Source organism: Mustela nivalis (assembly GCF_964662115.1).
Source record: "Mustela nivalis genome assembly, chromosome: 10".
Classification (NCBI taxonomy): Eukaryota; Metazoa; Chordata; class Mammalia; order Carnivora; family Mustelidae; genus Mustela; species Mustela nivalis.
Genome location: NC_139029.1, coordinates 5,632,787 through 5,640,569, shown reverse-complemented (window position 1 = coordinate 5,640,569; position 7,783 = coordinate 5,632,787). Strand labels below are relative to the sequence as shown.

General features: G+C 51.4%; 1 long non-coding RNA gene across 1 annotated transcript; it reads left to right on the top strand.

Moving 5' to 3' along the window:
- Positions 1 to 7,038: 7,038 nt before the first annotated feature.
- LOC309842204 lies at positions 7,039 to 7,296 on the top strand. Its single transcript, XR_014299556.1, has 2 exons — positions 7,039 to 7,092; positions 7,128 to 7,296. It is a non-coding gene; the product is annotated as an uncharacterized lncRNA (long non-coding RNA).
- The last annotated feature ends 487 nt before the right edge of the window (positions 7,297 to 7,783 follow it).

Genomic DNA, 7,783 nt, shown 5'->3' with positions numbered 1-7,783 from the left:
CCAAGGAGGATCGCAGCCTCATTTGCATATGTGACCTGAGATAGTAATTAAACCCAGGCGCCCCAGGTGTGAGAAGTAAGCACATTAATTCAGGAGCAATTAAAAGCCTCCAACATCACTAGCCACCACTGCCGACACTGACTCTGATGACAGTCGCTTTGCGAGACATCCTTGGGTCTAGCCGGAGCAGATTCCCGAGACCCTCAGCCTTTCTCTAGGACCTCCTGGTCCTGATCTGGAGAAGTGGCTGTGCAAGGCCAAGCCCTAGTCTTTCTGTGTGTGTGTGTGTGTGTGTGTGTGTGTGTGGCCCCTGGCAGGAGGGCAAGGTGCCCCTCCACCCACCGTCCTAGGGTGAAATCAGAGCCAGGGCCAGGGAGAGGTGTGTGGGGCACGCAGTGTAAGGAGGAGCTTCGCCCCCATTAGTCCCTGGGCCCGCTCTAGGCTCTCATCGAGGTATTCCTTAATTGAACGCAGGGCACGCTAGTGTCTGGGGGGTTTGGGCTCGCCGGCGCTTGGGCGGGGGTGGGGGGGGGGTGTTGGAAGGTTGGGGTGGGCTAGGGCACCCCGGGGCCGCCAGGGGGCGCTGTGGGAGCTGTCCTGAGCCCCGGGCCTCCCAGCCTCGCCCTGCGGACTGGCTGGACCCGGCGGCCCCTGCCCGGCTGGCTGGCCTCCCCGCCCTGCGCTCGACCCAGCCGGCTGGCTCGGGGTTGCGCTTCCGAGCTGACAGCGCCGGGCGGCTCGCAGGGGCTCGGGGCCAGAGCCACGGCAGCCCAGAGCTGTGCGCAGAGCTCAGGGAGGTGAATGGAGCTGTCACTGGATAAAGGAAAATTCCTGGAGAGCAAGTCCTTGTCAACACCTGCTCTCCCTGGTCACCGCACGGGCTGTGGCGAGGCACGGAGGAGCCGGCCCGTGCAGGGCCGCTGCAGCGCCCGCCCTGGGGACACGGTCAGAGTGAGCTCTTCTCTGGCTTGCTTTGATCTCTGAACCTTCCAGGAAGCACCTCCCTCCCTCAGATTTCGCTGTTGACGACTTTTGTTCGGTGTTTTCAAAGTAGAAGGAACAAAAAGGAAACAGAGGCAGAGAGACTGAATGATGCACTCCCCCCAACCCCCACTCTGCTGTGCTGTCCCTAAAACCGAGCTCCGGGGGACTAAGCAGTGGGTCTCATTTGGTCTGGCCGGGCCACGGGGACACAGAGCATTGCGCTATCAGCGGACGGCGGGGCCTCCCTCCGGCACAGCCGTGTTCAGCACTGCCAGGGAAACAAGCCAAGGAGGGCTGGGGTGGCACGTCCTGGTGGCTGCCTGGGGAGCACCCTGGAGAGAGCAGGGCCCAGGAGGTCGCATGGCAGCGCGCCGACCATGGGCACCCGCTTTGAAGGAAATCCGTGGGGTCTGAGCAGCATCGCTCATCAGAGAGCCCCCAAGGTCAGACGGAGGCCTGAGTTGAGGATTTCCCACAGGGGCTCCATCACACCCCTGTTTAGAGGGATGCTGGGGTTGGGTTTCTGGCCTTGCAGTCCGGCTCTGCCCTTCTCTGTGCCAGGTGGCTCAGCAACTCCACAGAAGGGGGTGGGGAAACATTCAGTCTGGGGAACGGTGGCCGGAAATGGGGGTGGGAGAGTGATCAGACCCTTGGCTCTCTCCTCTTGGGCACCACGTCCATGCCCTTCCCTTGCTGTAATGCAATGTTGGACCTCATCTTAGCCACAGCATCAAGCGTCGGCAGCCTCCGGAGAAGAGGCTGAAATATTTGGCGGAGAGCCGCTGGGGTTAAAAGGTGCTCACTGGAGTCTGGCCAACACCTCCAGAAACCCTAGAACTATCAGCAGTGGAGAAATCTACATCCCAGAGCAAAATCTACATCCCAGACACTGGCTAAAAATCTAAGGCCTTGACCAATTCGGGGGGCTCTTGGTGTGGGTTGCAGCCACTCGCCCTGAAATAAGGCCCCTGGCTCTGATTAACCCACCGACCAACACAGAACTAGTATGTCCATAATCAGGTTACTGCAGCCAAAGGAAAGATAGAGCCTAGAATGGAAAGTAACCACTGACCTCAGATGTTTGAGACCCAAGAAAGCACACTCTTGCCTGCCCAGGTGTCCTTTGTCCTAACTGATTACCTGCAAAGTAACAATGACAGTCTCTGTATAAGGTCTTGTCGTGTTCTAAGTCCCTTTATACATATGCGGGGGTGGAGGCAGGGGACCTTGGAGTTGTTGGCACATGAGATTTGGAGAGCAAAATCCATTGGGAGTTGCGCATAACCAAGGGGGCACATGGTGTCAGCCAGCACTTGAGATCTCAGGACCCCAGTGTTTATATAATAGCATCATCAACAACCATAGCCAAACTACAGAGAGAGCCAAAGTGTTCATCGAGTGACGAATGGCTAAAGAAGATGTGGTCTATGTATATACAATGGAATATTACTCAGGCATGAAAAGAATAAAATCTTGCCATTTGTAACGAAGTGGATGGAGCTAGAGTGCATCATGCTAAGTGAAATAAATCAGAGAAAGACAGATACTATAAGATTTCACTCATGTGGAATTTAAGAAACAAAACAGATGAACATTGGGGGAAAAATAGAGGGAGGCAAACCGTAAAATAGATTCCTAACTCTAGAGAACAAACGGAAGGTTGATGGAGGGGTGGTGGGTGGGAAGGGGCTAGATGGGTGATGGGCATTAAGGAGGGCCCTTGTTGGGATGAGCACTGGGTGTTGTATGAAAGTGATGAACCACCAAATTCTATTCCTGAAAGCGGCATTATGCTATATGTTAACTCACTAGAATTTAAACAAAAAAAACTTGAAACAAACAAGCAAACAAACAAAGAATTCAGTTCCTTTGGTCCTTATAAGCAAAGAATGAGGAAGAGGAAAGGAAAGCAACTTTTCTGGCAAAGGAAAACCCCTTTCCCTAACAGCTTTCAGCAAAGGGAAGAAGGAAGGGGAGCTCCTACCAGAGGAGGACCAGTTCAAGGGCATGGGCAGTCTAGGCAGCTCGGTCCGGGTCCTGGCCCCTAAATTGTCCCTCTGGAGCCTGGGAACAGTCAGGGCTGAGCACAGGCAGGAGTCTGGCCCCTCCATCCGGCTCTCTGTTCTTGCTGTGAAGTCCTGAGCAAAAGGGTCCTTAGTGGTTTTTCCAGGATTGGGGCAAAGCAGTGTATTGATTTCGGGAAGCACCCAGCTGGGCCCCCCAACCTTAGCGCAGGTCCCCACGTTCCCAGGGAGCCTGCGGGCGCCTCTGGGGGCCAGCCTGTGTGCGGCTGCCTGCTGATCTAGTGTTGGGTAAGCTTCCTCTACTGTGACTCTGCCCCTGCCTGGCTGGTTTTGTCCTTGTCCAGCGGAGGTCCATCCTTCTGTCCTCAGTGACTCTGAGCTGCTTTGCCTGGAGCGGTGCCTGGCTTGCCTTGTCCTCCAGCTACTCCTCTCAACCTCTCCGCTTCCTTCCTGGCAAGGCTTACAGGAGGGTTTCTTCTCTGTGATGCTTATCACGGTTTCCCGCAAGAGCACTCAGAGTGATCTTTTCTGCCTCCTTTGGAAAGTCACGAGCCACCATGCTACGGTTGAAAATGGAGGAGCAAATGCGTGGGAATCTGAACCATTTTTCCAATAAGAAAAACACTGACCACCCTTCTGTTTCCAGGCACGAGAAGGGTTCTTGCTCTACTGAGCTCTCTGTCTCTCTCCTGGAATACGGCTTCCCCCAGAGGACCCTACCCTCTGTCCTTCCCACTGCTGGTCTTCCCGGCTTTCCATCTGTTGCCTCCCACAGACCCTCTGCCACCTGAGTCATCAGCCCCCGGCTGGGGTGGGGTGCAAGGCACACCCCCACCCCTGAAATGCCAACGTGTGAGTATCAGAGCTGGGATCGTGATGTTCTGGGCCCATTATAGCAGCAAGACTGAGTAACGTTGGCTCAGATCTTTGCCGGGCAGAAACCTCGTGCGTATGACCTGTTCCTACTTATCCCATTGTCATCATGGGTTCCTACCATTCTTGCTTCTTCTTCTTCTTTTTTTTTTTTTTTTTCTTTTCAGTTTTATTGAGATATAATTAGCATACCCAGGTCCTTTTTTTTTTTTTTTTTTAAAGATTTTATTTATTTATCAGAGAGAGGGGGGGAGAGAGCGAGCACAGGCAGACAGAAGGGCAGGCAGAGGCAGAGGGAGAAGCAGGCTCCCCGCTGAGCAAGGAGCCCGATGTGGGACTCGATCCCAGGACCCTGGAATCATGACCTGAGCCGAAGGCAGCTGCTTAACCAACTGAGCCACCCAGGCGTCCCCCTTTTTTTTTTTTTTTTAAGGAAACTCCACATCCATCCTGGGGCTCGAACTCAGGACTCTGAGACCATGAGTGGGACACTCTACCGACTGAGTCAGCTGAGTGCCCTCATTTTTGCTTCTTTATCATAGGGGATTAGCTGAAGGAGTCGAAGGTGGAAGAAAGGTATGAGGGGGGAGGCATCAGGCTACAAACAGGTTAAAGTTTGTGTTCTCTCTAGTATTGCTTTCCAGTGAACCCAACTTGCCCATTAGCTAATCAAGCAAGATAATGTCTTGCAGTTCTTGAACTATTACTATTTGTGCTGTTCTTTTTCCCACTTCCTTTGCTCCTCCCTTAGGAAGAAGCATCCACCACGTTGCTTCAAGAATATGAGAGGTGCAGTAAGAATCTAAAGGCCAAAAAACGATCAATATCCCACCTTTGGGGGACTCAACAGGAAAAAGCAGCAGGCCTTATGTCACTCTGAGAGAACTGGAAAGAGGACAGAGAGAGAGAAGGGGTCCCCACGGGCCCTGCCCAGACAATGGGAGCGTCCCCGGGGCTGGGCAGGGAGAGAGGCTGAGGCTGGGGGTGACCTGAGAAGAGGGTGGAGAGCAGAGGTGCAGAGTGGGTCAGCCCTGGGAGCCCTTCCTGCAAGCAGCCCCGTCCAAGGGACCGTGTGAAGCATCTGGTATTGGGGCAGGGTGGGGGGTGATGTGCTACTTTCTGAAGGCTGCCCTAATGCAAATGACCACAAACTAGGTGACTGGAAACGACAAAAATTTATTCTATCACAGTCCTGGGGTCCGGAGTCCAAGATCAAGGCCTCAGCAGGGCTGTGCTCTCTCTGAATACTCTAGGGGAGGATCCTTCCTTATCTCCTCTAGCATTTCCTGGGCCCCTAAGGAGTGTAGGTGTATCACTGCCCTCCCTGTCCTTGTCACCACCCGGCCTTCTCCTCCCTGTGTGTCTCTTCTGCGTCTAGATTGCTCTCTCCTTGTAAGAACCCCAGTCATGGGATTTAAGGCCCAACCTAACCCAATGATAACATTTGCGAAGAGCCTATTTTCTTTTTTATAGCAGTGCTATTTATTTATTTATTTTAAATTTTAATTATTTTTATTAACATATAATGTATTATTTGCTCCAGGGTTACAGGTATGTGAATCGTCAGGCTTACACACTTCACAGCACTCACCATAGCACAAACCCTCCCCAATGTCCATAAGATAACCACCCTCTCCCTACCCCTCTTCCCCCAGGAACTATCTGTTTGTTTTGTGAGATTAAGAGTCTCTTATGGTTTGTCTCCCTCCTGATCCCATCTTGTTTCATTTTTTCCTTCCCTACCCCCCAAACCTCCTACTCTGCTTCTCAAATTCCTCATATCAGGGAGATCATAAGATAATTATCTTTCTCTAATTGACTTATTTCGCTCAGCATAATACCCTCTAGTTCCATCCCTGTTGTCACAAATGGCAAGATTTTGTATCTTTCGATGGCTGCATAGTGTTCCAGTGTGTGTGTGTGTGTGTGTGTACCACATATTCTTTATCCGTTCATCTGTTGATGGACATGTAGGTTTTTTCCATAGTTTGGCTACTGTGGACATTGCTGCTATAAACATTCGGGTGCACGTGCCCCTTCGGATCACTCCATTTGTATCTTTAGGGTAAATATCCAGTGGTGTGATTGCTGGGTCATAGGGTAGCTCTATTTTCAAACTTCCTTTTTTTTTTTTTTAAGATTTTATTTATTTATTTGACAGACAGAGATCACAAGTAGGCAGAGAGGCAGGCAGAGAGAGAGGCGGGAAGCAGGCTCCTGAGCAGAGAGCCCGATGTGGGGCTCGATCCCAGGACCCTGAGACCACGACCTGAGCCGAAGGCAGAGGCTTAACCCACTGAGCCACCCAGGTGCCCCTATTTTCAAACTTTCTGAGGAAACTCCACGCTGTTTTCCAGAGCGGCTGCACCAGCTTGCATTCCCACCGACAGTGTGGGAGGGTTCCCCTTTCTCTGCATCCTCGCCAACATCTTTCGTTTCCTGACTTGTTAATTTTAGCCATTCTGATTGGTGTGACGTGGTATTTCACTGTGGTTTTGATTTGTATTTCCCTGATGCTGACTGACATTGACCACTTTTTCATGTCTGTTGGCCCTCTGGATGTCTTCTTTGAAGAAATGTCTGTTTATGTCTTCTGCCCATTTCTTGATTGGATTATTTGTTCTGGGGTGTTGAGTTTGATAAGTTCTTTATAGATTTCGGATACTAGCCCTTTATCTGGTATGTCATTTGTGAATATCTTCTCCCATTCTGTCAGTTGTCTTCTGGTTTTGTTGACTGTTTCCTTTGCTGTGCAGAAGCTTTTGATCTTGATGAAGTCCCAATAGTTCACTTTGCCCTTGCTCCCCTTGCCTTTGGCGATGTGTCTAGGAAGAAGTTGCTGCGGCTGAGGTTGAAGAGGTTGCTGCCTCTGTTCTCCTCAAGGATTTTGATGGATTCCTGTCTCACATTGAGGTCTTTCATCTATTTTGGGTTAATTTTTGTGTGTCGAAGACCCTATTTTCAAATCAGGTCCCATTCATAGGTCCTAGGGGGCAAAGGCTTGGACATACCTTTTTGGAGGAAACAGTTCAATCCATAAGAGGGCCCTTCAGACAGAAGATGACAAACATTGATGCCCCAGGGTGCCAAACCCCTTATCTCTGGGAGTAGCAGCCAGGAGGCCAGTGTGGCTGGAGCGAAAGGGACCAGATGGACAGCAGGGGAGAATGAGACCATAGAGAAAGCATGGGACCAGATCCCGTGGGATTTTGTAGGCCCCTGGTGAATCTCTGGATGAGTTGGAAGCCAGTGGATTTGTTTGAAGGGCGAAAGGCAAAAATATGACTTAAGTCTTAAAACAATTGCTCTAGTGGCTCCACAGAGCCTGGACTGAGAGTTGGTATGAGGAAGCGACTACCCTGATCTCCAGACCAGGATGGAAGCCCGGCGAGGGGTCAGAAGTGGTCAGAGCCTGGATCCAACAAATTGGATGTGGGGTATGAAAAAAGAGGTCAATTGAGAATGATTCTGAGGTTTTGGGTCAAACAGCCAGAAGGATTGAGTTGCCATCAGCGGAGACAAGGAAATCTAGGAAGGAGCAAGTCTGAGGGAGGGAAAGCAGGAGTCTGGTTTGGGCCCTGGCTGGTCTGAAATGCCATGGAGATGAGGCCATGGAGGCCCGCCGAGCTCTGAGTCTGGAGCCCTGGGAAGAGGTCTGGGCCAGAGCATGCGCCTGGGAGTCATTGGCACGAGCTTCCGTGCCAAGCTGTAAGCCCAGGGGCCACACACAGGCTGAGTATAGAGAGAGAAGAGAAAAACCTGAGGTCTGGGCCCCGGGGGCAGTAGACCGTTGGCAGGTTGGAAGACATTTTAGGGGAAACAGTCACCTAAATTTCCCCCAAGTTTAAATATTTTTAATTGTTATATTTAACTCTTTATTTATTTAAGTGATCTCTACACCC